At 42.0% G+C, this 15,277-nt stretch overlaps 1 protein-coding gene across 2 annotated transcripts in view; it reads left to right on the top strand.

Annotated features, from left to right (window-relative positions):
• The first annotated feature begins 8,104 nt into the window (after positions 1 to 8,104).
• The window catches only part of EXOC2 (exocyst complex component 2), a 246,309-nt gene continuing 239,136 nt past the window's right edge, over positions 8,105 to 15,277 (top strand). The window contains exon 1 of one of the 2 annotated variants that reach the window (XM_079776019.1): positions 8,105 to 8,240. The gene's annotated coding sequence lies outside the window, so the exon portion shown is untranslated. Of the gene's footprint in view, positions 8,241 to 8,295; positions 8,569 to 15,277 lie in introns of those variants that run through there. The other variant, XM_079776020.1, reaches the window with a different exon arrangement.

Raw genomic sequence — 15,277 nt, 5'->3', positions numbered from 1 at the left:
AGGAACACTTACATGTCTATAGTCCTAAAAAGCTCTTATCAGAAAGAAACATATTCATGTGCTAAAATAAAATCTATCATTCATGTATGTGCATTTATTTGAGCCTCTAATCTATGTTAGTAGGATAGATAGCCATCATGCTAAATATATGTACAATATAATAATAATGCAAATCAACACAGACCCACACACCTAGGATCTGAAAAAGTGAGGCCACAATTATAAGGAATTAATTTATGGAAAAGTAGGAATTAAATTTAAAAAACTTGAAAATGCAACTCATGGATTTCACATTATATTGTTTTCCTCTTTATTACTTTACAGCTAACTTGGTTTTCTACTACAGTGCTCTAGTCAGGGACTAAGAAACAAAGCAATTAGTACACAGGACAGGGGGCTGAGGAGGTGTGAGAGTGACCTAGGACGGAGGAGCAAAAAGTTATGGAAACAGAAAAGGACCAAAATCTGCCTCAAAGTCATAAAAAGCAATCAAGAAGTTCTCAGTTTTAAAATGGCTTGCCTTATAGGTAACAAATTAAAAGAAGAAAGTATGTAAGAGAAAAAAAAATCCCTTTAATAGAACAGCAAAAAAAAAAAACTTAGTATGATCCACTACCACTGTCCTATAAAGTTATTAGGAAAAATTCCACTAACGCTGCCCATATGTCGTGTCCTATGCAGATGGCTGGCCAGATAAAGTTGCCAGAGAGACGGCCCTGCAGTTCAGCCAAAACTCACTGCAGAATAGCTGTTTGTTGAAAAGTATGGTCATGGAATTTTAAAACTTAAAGTGACTTTAGAGTTTTCCCCTCCTGACCAGCTTCTTTAAAAATGAGATAACTGGAACTCTCAATCAGTCAAAAATTGCCTCTGATCAGCGTTGTTATCAGGCCTGGCCCAGAATGTGTAAACTCTCAGTGTAATTAATCTATACGTAGTTTCAGTCAATGTAATTTCTTTATAACTTCGATAAGAAAAAAATAAAAACACCCAGTTGATTCCAGCTGGGATCATTGTTTGTGAAGTGGGCGCTCTCCCCCATGTCTGTGAGGGTTTTCTCTGGGCACTCTGGTTTTCTCCTGCAAACCAGAGCTGTGCACGTGCCTGCACTGTGCCAGTCTGTGAGTATGGGGTGTGTGATGTGCCCCTTGATGGAAGGGCGTCCTGTCCAGGATGGGGCCTGCCTTTGCCTTGAGCTTCTGGGATGGGCTCCAGCCACTTGCAACCCTGAACTGGAATAAGCAGGTGGAAAATAATGATCCCACTTGTTTTAATCTTTCTTAAATGTATGTATAGCTCATATTTATTTCAGTTTAAAATTAGAACTGGTTTGAGTATTTACTCAGATGTTTTGTGACCAGAAATATGCTGTAGGAACTTAACTCCTGTTTATATAAATTAATTTGCCTGTGGTAAAATTGGTTTCATTATACATCATTTCACTTAAAGTCACAGCTTCTGAGAACCTATCAGTGACTTCAGTAAAAACATACTGTATCTCTAGCTTACCAATTTATCTGTCAACCTATCTATATTTAAATAGTCAACTCTTGGTTTTTCAGAAACCATGGATATTTTTGTTCTTTATTTTTAGTTTTTCACTTTTCAAATTCCAACAGGGGTGGAAAAAAAAGTTCTTATTCAAATCAATTGGCTACACTCTTATGTTATCACTTTGTTATCAGTGATCAGTTAGAAAGAACAAAGGTTCAGGCTTTTGTCTAAAGGGTAAATTGGAAATTACTGTTGGCTCTTGGTTTTCACATATTCTTCATCCCTTGTACCATAGAAAGTATGGTACAGAAAGCTCTGCCCTGCTGGGAACTGGGACCAGCCAGCAGTGGAATACCAGCAGCTGCTGGAAGAGGTGCTCACAGGAGGTGCTAGTGCAGGCGGGCAGGATGAGTCCTTCAAGATGCACAGTTGGTAGCAGCCAGGATCCAGCTGCAGTGGGCACACTGCGGGGGTGTCCCGCTCACTGATGCTTCCATTCGCCTCTGGGAACTCTATTCAATACCCTCAAGGGGAGCACAGCTGAGTCAACAACTTGGGCAAAATATACTGAAAACAGAGGATGAGAAAACGACCTTAAGGGAGTTTAAAATCTTTTATTGGGTTTGTGAGAAACCAAGGTGTTAGCCGAGCACTCAAAGGACTCAGATAAAAATTGTGTCACATTAGAACAACAACAAAAAAATGAGATATGAAGCCAGGCAGACAAATTGTATGCACGGCATTTCTGAAACCTTTGGAAGTAGGAAGCCTTCTTAAAGGAGTGTCAGTAGGAGTCAAATCCTTTACAAAAACCAAGAGGCCAGCATATGTCTCTCTGCCCAAGTGAAACTGTAACTGGTGCTTCTGCTCCCAGCAGAGTGCCAGTCCTGACAGCAGATGTATAGCATGGCAAGCCAGCCAGACTGCTGCCCTGAGCCCCCGTCTGTTAGGAGAAATATCACATGAGTGGAATAAACTTGGAATAGGGTACCATTTTCCTTGGCTTTTTCTAGGATTGCACACACTAATGATAAAATGAAAATTGGCCTTGTTCCCACTGAAGTAAATAAGACCTTCAAATGAAAAATTTTAAAAGAAAAACCAAAACAAATGCACACACACACATATGCACACACACAAAAACCCAAACAAACAAACAAACAAAAAATGACACCTAATATTTTAAAATCCATTAAAATGCTATCTTTCATTCAGTTATAACTCCTTCATTTAGAAAATAAATAGGTCTACACTCCTATTTATAGAAAACTAAGAATTAGGTTGTCATCACCCTCTCTGCAGCAACAGGGTAGGCCTGGCAGGGAAAGGAGATCCCTGGTCATGAAGATGAGTCATTTTCACATTCTGACCAAGTTCCCTCTCCCCAGGTTCCATATCTGTCATATCTCTCCAGCAGTGAGTGACTTTCTCAATTTCTCTGTTTTCTTCCAGACCACCTACAGACACAACCCACGGCTAGGGACATCCCGATATAAACACAGGTGGTAAACACAGCTGCATCATTGTGCTGGGTGGCAGTGGTGGCCATATGGTTGGAGTAACACTGTTGAAACATCATATTCCTATGTAGACTCAGCTTTATTTAGTTTTTTTTTTTTAAATAAAATATGCAATAGTAAGTAAGTAGAAAACCACAGAGCTCTGTTTTGCTGTAAAGTTGATTGGAGACATTGGACTATTTTGAAGACTGTGCATATACAGAGCTCTGAAGCTGATGAGAAACGTAGATGCTGATGCCACATAAAGGCATTTGCTAGCATTTCACAATAGCAAGATTAAGGCAAAAACAAATGAGGCAAGGGGCTTCCTTAACCAATAGGCCCAATCTGAGAATTACTAAAACAGAGTTGTAATTGTTACAACCTTTGAGGATTTTAAATTGTCCTTGTGATCTTAAACCATAAAAGATTCCAGTGAAGGATGGTAACGCTGGGTGGTACTTGGTGAGACATCTCAATCATTCCTACATTATCATTTACATATTAAATTTTGCTCAAATTTTTGTGCCCTTAAGTGATCATTAAGCATATTTTGAAATAGGCAACTGGAAGTAGGTCCAACTCTACTACTATCATAATGTATTCTTCTTATTTTTAGTTTTGCATTCAACATTTATTTATTGAGCATCTACTATTTGTGAGACAGGAGTGAATAATACAAAGCCTATTTCCTCAAAAAGCTTATACCCTAATGGAAGGAGACTAAAAAAACAAAGTAAACAAATAGATAATATATGTACAAGTTGTGGTTAGTGCTATTACTGGTGACTGGTGTTTTGAATACCTGCTGCATAAAGCCCAGTGGTATCTACAATGATGAATATGACAGGAATCTGCCAGCAAGGGCCTTAGAAGCCGAGTTAACAAAAGACCAAACAATTGTTAGTCTTTGGTAAAAGGAATCACTAAGATAATGACAAATTGTAGTTGTTTTGAAGATTAGATTTTATAGTAATATGGTCCATTACAAACTGATATGCCATGCAGTATGAAACACATTAGGTGTTCACTTAATGTTTTAAAAAAAATCTGAAGAATAGGAAACTGTGACTACCATAGTGTTTCCTAAGGCTAAAACCAAAGAAATTTCATATTTCTAATGATATTTTCTAGGTCAAACTAAACCTAAGGCAGAAATCAAAACACAAAGTTATAATGATATTTAATTGCCTCAATAGCTATTTCAGCAATTTCATGCTTAAGTATTTTATTTGCCATCAGCTTTTGCATATATTTCACCAACATTTGCTAGCTGACTCTGAGAAAAGAAAACAACACCAGTAGTTTTTATATTAGCAAATGATTATCTTTCCTCTTTTGAGTGTTTTTGTTTCAGGAATACAGTATTGTCTTTTTTTTTTTTTTTTTTTTAATCCAGGAAAGATCTGTGAATCCTCAAGAGCCATTCATACGGTAAGATCTCCTCACTTAAGAAATGACGTGTCACCGAGACACAGAGGAGAGACATGAGCAGGGTACCACTGCCAGGGACACAGAAAAGTTCATTTCATTTCAAGCTGTGCTGCCAGGCCTCTAACTCACGTTTCTTGTGTTTTAAATGGATGATCCCAGGACATTGAGCTATTGCTCCCTGGAGCAACTTGGACATGTCTTTCTATGTAAAGGAGAGAAAAATGAAGTCATGTTAAATCCCAGGATTCAAAGCAGCCATATGAAATATCGCCTTCTTTTTCTCAGGATGTATTACAGGTGTGCAAATTCAACACATAAAGATATTTGAGGCATATAAGTGTAGGTTGTTTTTGGTCTATGATAATGACTATCTTGGCTGGATCCCCCCAGAAGCCACCCCTGAGATATGGTTTCAAGGGACAGTATTTAACTTGGGAGGGATTAGCAGGAGACACCAGGAGGTGCATGGGGAAGCCAGCTGGGGAAAGGGAAGGAAGTCAATTAAAGATGTGCTGTGAAGGCCTTCCTGAGGATGCTGGAGCTCAGTCTCAAGGGAAACTCTGGCATATACTGGATATCATGCCTCCCAGCTACTCCAGGAGGGAGGCAGCCTGACTGGGTGAAGCCTACTTCTGGTCCAGTGAACTCTGGTCAGTGTGTCCAGCTTGCCCTGATCCAGGAAAAAAAGCCGTGAGGTACAAAGGGGCAGGCTTTCCCAGAAAGCAGACTTCAGAGAGCAGGGTAGGACAGCAGAGAAATATGGGTTGGCTCTGATGGCCTCTGTTACTATCCATCCCTCACATGCCGTGTTGTGTTCAGTTTTCCCTATTACTGATTCCTCACACTGATGTCATCATACCCACATCAGGGGTACCGATAAGTTGAGCTATGGGTTCCTGCTATAGTTGTACCTAAGGCCATGGTGATTCCCATTATGTACCCCTGTATTACCCATTCTAGTTCCCCCTCACCCTGGACTAACACTTCTGCTAGCCTGGACTGCTTCCTTGATCAAGTGGCCCACATCTTTGTCCCTGTGTCCCTTCGTCCCAGGCTAGGGTCTAATCCCTTATTGCCATGTTCATCACCAAGCATGGAAAAGATGTCCAGTGAGTGTCCTAAGTTCCAGAAATAATATTCCCTGCCCCATTTCCTCCTAATGAGAAGGGTCAAGTTTTGTTGCCTATATGCTGAAGCCCAAATGAAAAGAGGCCTTTAGATTTAGTGGCACTTTCTGACCCCTGGCAGAGCATCTTCCCCTGATAGAAAAGCCAGGACTCAATCAGAGATGCTATATATATATATATATATATATATATATATATATATATATATATATATATGTATTGTATCCCTTGGCATAGCAATGCAACCCTGCAAAATGTCATCCACAGGCTTAGCTGTGCCTTTAGAGGCTATTCTAATGTTCTATCATTATGCTCTATCTCACAGCTTCTGAGTGTGTGATGTATGGCAGTGGATCTTGTGGTATTGTTCCCTTTCTCATACCTCTTTCACTCTAAAAGGAGTTCCTGGTCCCAGGTGATATTATGGAAGTCCCACAATGAAAAATCAGGTTCTATGTGTGCAACCCAATAGCAATGCTTGCCAGGGCCCTGCAGGCAGGAAGACAAACCCAAACCTAGGATATGTATCTGGGTTTGTGGAAATGAACTTGTTGCCAAGTGACTGCCTGGTTTTCTTGAGGGAAGGTACATTATCACTGGCTGCACACTGGCCACTGCAGCTGAAGGGGGTGGTCATTCTGTCTAGATCTGCCATCTCTGCCACCATGCTAATCCATTCATAGGCCCATTGTACAAATATGGGGATGACCCAGGACAGAGGCTGGTCAAATTTCCTCGGCACTGGTGCCCCTCTGCTGTGGATGCTCTCTGGTGGGCATTCATGTGACACATACAGATGGGCAAAGATGAAATTTGTGTGTGGTGCATGTGTGAGTTCTTGGGGTGAGAGGTGGCAACACCCTCACCATGGTTATGTCTCTGCTTCATGGCTATGCTCCTCTCCACTCAGCTGTAACTGGTCACTGCAATAGGTCTCCTACCTTTGGGAAGTTCTGGTCTGGAAGCAGGTAGCATATTCTTGATCACATAAAGTCCCAATGGCAGGTAAGTTCTCCCAAGAACTTCACCCCCATTCTCAGCTCCACTCTGATGGCAGTAAGCACAGGCTTCTTCCTGCATGCCTGATACTAACCTGTATCAGAGCTAGTTGGGTGAATACCTTCCAAACCTCAAAGAAATGTCTGACCCCAATTGTTTCTGGCTCTCTTTGTAATGTGGAGTGACTTTAGGGTGACCATATATTATCCAAACAGGGACACTTTTGACAGTAAAAGGGGCACTTTTGATGATTAAACCAGGACAACAAACAAGATACAAAGTTATCTCATGCAGAGTTGGATCACCCTAGTTATCTGCCACCTTTTCCAATCTCAGTGGGCAATTCCAGGACTACTATAAAAACCCTCTGAAAACCCTGTGACACAAGCTTAAACTCCATCATCCTCCACAATGTCATTTTTTTGAATAGACTCTCAACTCCTTTGTTCCTTGCTCCTTCTGCCTTGTAAAACTCCAACTATAGTTACAAATAGTTTTCTACTAACTACCTACACCACAGTAGCCAAAACATACAAAAGCATGATGACTGGTTCTATTTTAAACTTATGTTAGGCCCATTTTTGAGCTCCATTATGCCCCACTTGGGGCTCTTGCCCCTCAAGGGGATTGTAGGTTTCATGATTAAGGCCTTCCCTTTCCAGTAAACCACCTAACCCAGTTTCCAGTGGACTGCCTATACCTGGTCCCACAGGTTACTTTGACCTTTATAAGAGACATAAATACCCCACTCCCCCTACTCTACGCTCCGCCCACCCCCCCATACCATTTTGGTCTCAGCCCTTCTGCTAGCAGATGTAATAATAAATTTATAATTCTTTACCCCTTTTGGCCTCGTGAGTTCCTCCATTCCTCCTTCGGTGACCCTAATACTTAGGACGACACATCCCAAGAAGTCTTAGCACATTTTCTTAGTAATTTGTTTCACAATATCCAAGACAAAGATTTCATTCTTTCTCCTCAAACCTTCCTTGCCCCTCATCCTCCATTTTCACGGATGATCCTGCTGCTGCTTTGGCTAATAAAATAGAAGCAACCAGAAGAGTATTTTGTCATTTTCTGGGCACCACCTTCCGCCATCCTCACGTCATTTCCTGCCTAGGTTGCGGCGGTAGCTTTCTAAGTGACATTCCTTGTCCTCTTGCCCTGTCATGGGTTACCCACACCCCAGCGAGACCCTGAACGGAGGTGACTGCCTGATGTCATCACCTTTTTACATGTAGCGCCTGTGCCACGGGTGTGTTCACCGAGTGAGCTGCATTCAAACCACCAAAGCTCAGGACTTGCAGGCTGCAGACTAACTTTCTCCTCCACAACTTCCAGGGTCCTGCGGCGTTTGTGTCGTCCTCGCCCCGCCCCCGCGATCCTCGCCCCGCCCCCCGCGGTCCTCGCCCCGCCCCCGCGGTCCTCGCCCCGCCCCCCCGCGGTCCTCGTCCCGCCCCCGCGGTCCTCGCCCCGCCCCCCCGCGGTCCTCGCCCCGCCCCCCGCGGTCCTGGTCTCGCCAGGGCCCATCGCAGACTCGGCGCTCGGCTGCCCGGCGCATCGACTCCCTCGGCGCTCCGGGAGGGCGGAAGTGGAGGCTGGCGCTTGGGGGTCGCCGCCCGACAGCTTTTCCCGGAAGCGGCTGGGACCCTGTCCGAGCAGCTGGAGGGGCGGCCGGGAGGCCCAGGTACGTGTCGAGCCTGGATGCCCTGGCGGCGGCGAGCCAGTTTCCGAAGAGGCGGGTGGGAGCGGCTGTCGGCCCGCGCCGGTCGTCATCCTCTGTCGGACCGGGAGGGGAGTCTGGCAGCCGCCTGCGCCCAGCGGGGCCGGGCCTGGGGACACTGTCCTGCCCCCGGCGCCAGGGCCACCGAGTTAGGTCTGAGGATGTGTCGGTGCTGGGCGAGCGGTAGGCGCGGCTTGCACCCGTGTGCCTCAGGTTAGGGCTACCCTGGGCGTTTCCCAGGCGTCTGTCACAGTCGTAGCATTGCCAGCTGGCGGCCCCGGTTCCACTGGAGGTAGGTGCTGCTGCAGAACCAGCCCAGAACGGCGGGTGACCTGTCAGGTCCTCTCCCTGTGAGCTGCCCTCGGGACCTGCCGCCGGGCTCCGGAGCCGGCTCCCGGCTCAGTAACTCGCCCACAGACCTGGCGGCTTCTGGCCCGCCCTCCAGGGACTTAGTACACGGACGCTTCCTCAATTCCAACAAACGCTTCTTGAAAGGAAATAAGCTAGTTTTAATCATTGAAGGCTAATCATACCAATAAGTATGAGAAAATTTGTTTCATTGTTTTTCGAGTCTGGGAAAACTTAAAAAAACACTCTAAAAATCAGCCACAGGTTAATGAAATCATTGGGTGCACTGTATTGGAAAGCTGCTACCAATTCAGGCTAATCTGGATGGACCTATTTCCTAATGAGTAACACTGTTTCCTTTGTGTTAGTATATTCTGGGCAGGCTCCGTGTACCAGACAAAGGAACTGAAACCCAGAAACTTCCCCAGGGTCACTTGTGTACTCAAAGGTATTGAATCGCCAAAACCGGTTTGGCTCAGTGGATAGAGCATCGGCCTGCGGACTCAAGGGTCCTAGGTTCATTCTGGTCAAGGACGTCTGTCGTGGTTGCGGGCACATCCCCAGTAGGGGGTGTGCAAGAGGCAGCTGATGGATGTTTCTCTCTCGATGTTTCTGACTCTCTATCCCTCTCTCTTCCTCTCTGTAAAAAATCAATAAAATATACTTTTTTTAAAAAAGGTATTGAATCAAGGGGGATAATAGAAAGAGGATTTGTGCTTTCTATTTAAATGTTCTCTTAGATTTAAGAAGAAACTAATTTTAAGCAGAGAAGCAGAGGATTCCCCAGTGTAACTAGGTACAATGATAGGAAGTTTTACAAAATGATTTTTTCCTTGTCAAGCATTTAATTTCCTGTACTGAATATCATTTTGAACTATTCTCTTTCGAAAAGACAACTGTTAACCTGCTAAGTTAAATTTACATTCCAGATATTTGAGAGCATGTTATATAAGTCTTATGGGAAAAGAAATTGGTACTCGAAAAACTTTGCAAAGGCAGTCTTCTAGTACAGGACTTCGGACAATTTCTAGGGTCAGGCAGAGGCAGGATCAGGCCGTAGAGGAAATGCTGTTTAAACAATTAGTCTCTCAGTTACTTTTTCACCCATTCTCTAGCTTACTCCTCTTCATCTAGCCAGTATTCCTAGTACAGCACTGACTGAATAGTAGGAGCTTAAATGTTCACTGAATGGATAATTTTTGGCCAGTGTTAAGTAGAGAGGATTTTGAAATGGACTAGAATGTGAAATAGCATTAATCACAGTGCTAAGGAGAATGCTAGAGTGTAGACTGTTCTTAGACTTCAGGGAATGTGGCCATGTGTCCGCTGGAGTGGCTGGTGAAATCCAGTGGTGTAGTAGTGTTCAGTTGTAATCACACGATTCTATGTTTATGTTAATTTAAAATAATTATTATTGATATAAACACAAAGTAATTGTAGAGAAATTACAAATCTTGAAGGTGTGGACACACTTATAGGTATCCTTGGACCTCAGTTTGAAAATTACAGTCAAAGGTATTTTGGCTTAGTAGTGAAAGCAACCACCGATATGCTTTGTAGCCTGGGCTGTTGCTTAGCCTCTTTGGGCTTCAGTCTCCATTTTCCTATAATTAGAGAATACATAAAACCAGATTATTTTTCAGAGTTCTTTCTGCTTTGAAGTTTTCCAACTCAGTGAATCCTATAATCACTTAGCATTTGTCTTATCCCTGTCTTGTCTTAGGGGCTATAGTTATTGCTGATATTTACATATCTGTCAAAAGAATAACCTCTTGCTGGACAAGGATTAGCCTCAGTCATTTTTCTATCTACCAATTTTAGCATTTGCCTGACACACATTGGGAATAAAATAATGTTAGCTTAGATTCAGAAGGGGCATTTTTGCCATTTCAAAGAATAGCTAAAAACTAAACCATAGTATTGCGTGTAAGTACAGCAGGAATTAAGAGAAGGGAACAATCTGTTGAGGTAGAGTAATTGGGAAGGCTTCATGGAGGTCAGATCTTGATGGGAAGGATGTGGCCTTCAGAGGTGAACATCTGGGCAGCACACCAGGACTAAAGGCCCACTGACTGGTAGGTAAGTGATGCATTTTGAATTATGGAGTGACTTAAAGGTCAGGCACAATAATTTGAAACTGACTGATTAGGCTCCCTCCCACCCCTTTAAAATTATATTAGGTTTGCTCAAAAACTTGATGTACACTTGTTAACTTAATATAGGGGCGGGGGGGGGGAACTTACAGTTTGCTTTACTTATGATTTTGGTTTTAGTAATTCCTTCTATTTATTATTTCCCACTTACAGAAAACTTGCTGCAATAATGGAAAGAACAGTGGGCACCAGGATTTAGGAATCCTGGATTTTAGTTAATTAGAACATAAATGGCACAACGTGGACTCAAGCATGCCTTTGTTACCTGGAATAAAGTACCTGGCACAGAGCATAACTTTGTTACTTGGCACAAAGTTAGCATTAGTAATCATTGTGCAACACTGAATGAGTTCTCCCTTTGCTATTTGCTAGTTGTGCTGCTTTTGGCAGGTTTAGCCCTTAGCTTCATCAAAATGAATTTTTTAGGCCTTTTTCACTTACATAGTTCTGTGGTTTTGGATGGTTTATGATTTTCTTTTTTAAAATGTTTTTATATTGATTTCAGAGAGAGGAAGGGAGAGGGAGAAAGAGATAGAAATATCAGTGATGAGAGAGAATCATTGATCAGCTGCCTCCTGCGGTCCCCCCAGTGGGTACTGTGCATGCAACTGGGGCAGGGAATTGAACTGTGACCTCCTAGTTCATAGGTTGACGCTCAGCCACTGAGCCACACTGGCTGGGCTATGATTTTCTTTTTATTGTTGACATTATTACAGATGTCCCTCATTCCCTCCCTGCCTTACCTCCCCTCTTCCCAGATGCCACCCTTCTCACCACATTGTTGTCTGTGTCCATGGAGTATGCATATATGTTCTTTGGCTATTTCTTCCCCTTCTTTCATCCCATCAGCACCCCCCGACTCCCCCAAATCTCCCCTCTGACATCTGTCAGTCTGTACCATCTATATATATAAAAGCCTAAGCAACCATTCGACCCTTCGACTGTTCGACCGGTAGCTATGACGCGCACTGACCACCAGGGGGCAGGCGCTCAACACAGGAGTGGAAACCACAGGCATGGAAACATGGAACAGACTGATGAATCTCAGAGGGAAGGGGGAGGTAGGAGGGCGGGAGGGCGGGAAAAGATTAACCAAAGATCTTATATGCATACTAGAGGCCCGGTGCACAGATTCGTGCACTGGTGGTGTTCCTTGGCCTGGCCTGCAGGGATCAGGCTGAAACCAGCCTGGTGCACGGATTTGTGCACCAGTGGGGTTCCTCGGCCCAGCCTGCGGGGATCGGGCCGAAACCAGCTCTCCAACATCTCCCTAGGGGTCCTAGGTTGCGAGAGGGCACATGGATTCTTTAAGATTGATTCATGGTTATAATTTTGTTAACCATAATTTTGAGATGGAGAAGGAGAGAGACGATTATTATAGAAAATTGGACCAAAGAGTTCATGACTCTGTTGTTAAGACTTGTCCGACTTGTGGTAGAGCTGCTGAGGAATAATAGAGTCTGAGTTTACAGAAAACTGAAGGAAGTAAATTGCCATTCTTTAAAAGCCTTTCCCCAATTTCTCTGGAAGATCTGTTTTGGGGCCAGTTCAGCCCAGCCTCAAGGGGCAAGTCTATCCTTAGCTAGATTGAACATAACTCAAGGAAGATGTGTTGAAATCAATAGTTTGATTATGTTGCTGGGTAGCCTGAGATACTAGTTGAGTATACCAGTAAGTTTATGGTCAAAACTCAGTAGGCAGCTCTGCAAACAGATTTTTGTGGAGTCCTTTAGATCCAAGATGGCTCTGGACTGGATAAGTCTACCTAGTGCTTATCAAACATTAATCTGTACACAAATGGCTAAAATGTAGATTCTGACTTAGTAGGATTGGACTGGGGTCCTGAGATTCACCTTTCTGATTTGCTCCCTCCTGATGCAAGTTTGAGTATCATGGAGAAAGATAGGGTTTGGGAATTTTTATTTTTTTGATGTTTTTTTGAGGGGAAATTTTTACTATGGCTTCATCTAAGAAAATAGTGCTTTAACATTAGGAGGCTTTCCTTGATCTTCAGTGAATCAGAGCTTCTATATTTCCAACTCCTAGCTTTACCTGAGTTGAACCTCTGGGGACCTGCTAGGGTAAGACACTTGCACACCGTTTTGTTCAGATTTCTTGTCTCCTATGTAAAAAAAAAATTCTTAATAGTAAAACAAATTCTAGACCTATTTTTGTGGTTACATTTTTTGTTCTCCCCTAACTCCCATAATATTACTGCTACTAGTTATTTTTAGTCTGAAGTTATGTAAAAATAGTACTTTGGAAAATTAAAGATTGTGACACAATGAAATATGGGAAAGTTATAAAATTAAAATTTTCTGACCTCTTTTGAATAAATACTTTAAATATACCCTGTGTGCTTCATTAAAGGAAAAGAGGCAGGTGAGTTAAAACTAATATAATATAAATCTAAAAGAAAATGCATTTATTAAAGTAATTATTATAAATTATAATAATTTTTAGTCTTTATTTTAATAAAATGCTTTTATAATGGTAATTTTCTCTTCTGACCTGTGATGGATAGGAGGTTAATTGATGTTAAATGGATGCTTTGTTAATCCTTCATCAACTACTAAATTGGTATGAGGGAGTACAGGTCAAGGCTACACAAGGCCATGACCAGCTTGTTTTCTCTGGGAGGTTTTTTCCTTTCTCCATACCACACATTCTGTCCAGCTGTAAGTAGAGGAGACTCTGCTCTCTCTCTTCTTCCCTCCCCCTCACTCCCTTCCCTTTTCTCACTCTCTAATCCCCTACCCCCCAGCCCTCCCTTTTCCTTCTCCTTTCTCTCTGCTGCAGAGTGACAGCTTGTAGATGTTGCGTGCAAGGAGTTCAGCTGGCTCTGTGTGGTCCGAGTGTGTGGTCTCCGCTCAGCCCAGAGGCTGCTAACAGGGTGGATGAGAGAGAGAGCAAGACTGTTTACTTTAATTTATTTCGGATGCCGGAATTGTGTCCAGAGTTTCTCCAAAGCTTGATTCCATAGCTAGTAGCTTCAATCCCTTACAGCTGTGGTGCAATCTCAGCACTGCAACCCATCTCTCCCAACAGTCATTTTACATAGCATCTGCCTGTTTAATCCCTCAGCTCAGAAATGTTAATGACACTGCTGAGTGCTGTGATTATTTTGCTTTCACTATGTCATATATATGGCCTTGAAGAAGTTTCATTTGAGGTAGAGCTAGAGAAGTAAAACAGGAAATTTAAGATAAAGTGACAAAGTTGATGTATTTTTAGAAATTGGAAAGATATTATACAAAATTTGGGTCACATTAATCCAACTCTGCTTATGAAAAAAAATCTGGAGTTACATGACATATTGTCATGTTTAACAATTTTAATAAGATTAACCAATTTAAGCTGACAGTTGATTCCTTCACCTTTTTTGAGCATCTACATTGATTTTGGCATGCCTGTTTACTGTAGTTATTATATTTGTCAGCAGTAATAAATGGCTTATTTCATCATAAAGATTTAACAAGTTGAGACAAATGAAATTTTGTTTTTATGCAATAATATACATTTAGAACAATATATTTTCCCCAATTCTTTTCATTACAAATGGCTTAGCAATAGCTTCTTGATTTTGTTCCTCTCATTTGTGAACATTCTTGTTGAGATGGTCAAGTTGTTTATATTTTAAGTAAGCATGTATAGATTCATTAATGGTTGGGATTTTGCATTGTTTGTTCATTTTCCTGTCTTCTTAGCAGTCTTGTTGGAATGGAGTTTCTATTATTGATGTGTTGTCCAGGACTACAAAATCTAGGCCATTGGTATTTTCCAAAGGAGTTATTATGTGCAGCTTATTGTTGTTCTACTGCTTTTCCCGCTACTTTTAACCCCAAGTTTCAGTACAATCCTGTGCACTTAACGATGGGCATAAAATATGAGAAATGAGTCATTAGACAATTTCATATTTGTGCAAACATCACAGAGTGCAGTTACACAAACCTAGATGTTACAGCCTACTACACATCTACTCTGTATGGTAGCTTATTGCTCCTAGGCTACAAACCTGTACAGCATGTTACTGTATTGAATACTGTAGGCAATTGTAACACAGTGGTATTTGTGTTTCTAAACATATCTAAACATAGAAAAGGTACAGTAAAAATATGATTATAAAAGATAAATTATGGTTTACCTGTTAAGGCACTTAGCATGAATAGAGCTTGTAGGACTGGCAGTTGCTTGTGAGTCAGTGAGTGAGTGATGAGTGAATGTGAAGGTCTAGGACAGACATTATTGTACAGGACTGTAGACTTTATAAACACTGTACATTTAGGCTAAACTAAATTTATAAAACAACATGATTAAATCAAAGCACAGGAAAAATTATAATATCAAGAGACATGGATGTAAAAAACTGCGGCAGGAGTAATGCAGCATACTGTTTTTCAGCAAACTTTTTTAATAAGTAGAAAGAATACCTTCTAAAATAATTAAAAAATTATAGTATAATAAACACATAAACCAGTAACAGTCATTATTATCAAGTAC

The sequence above is a fragment of the Cnephaeus nilssonii genome (assembly GCF_951640355.1).
Source record: "Cnephaeus nilssonii genome assembly, chromosome: 7".
Lineage (NCBI taxonomy): Eukaryota > Metazoa > Chordata > Mammalia > Chiroptera > Vespertilionidae > Cnephaeus > Cnephaeus nilssonii.
This window is presented reverse-complemented; position numbering and strand designations above follow the sequence as displayed.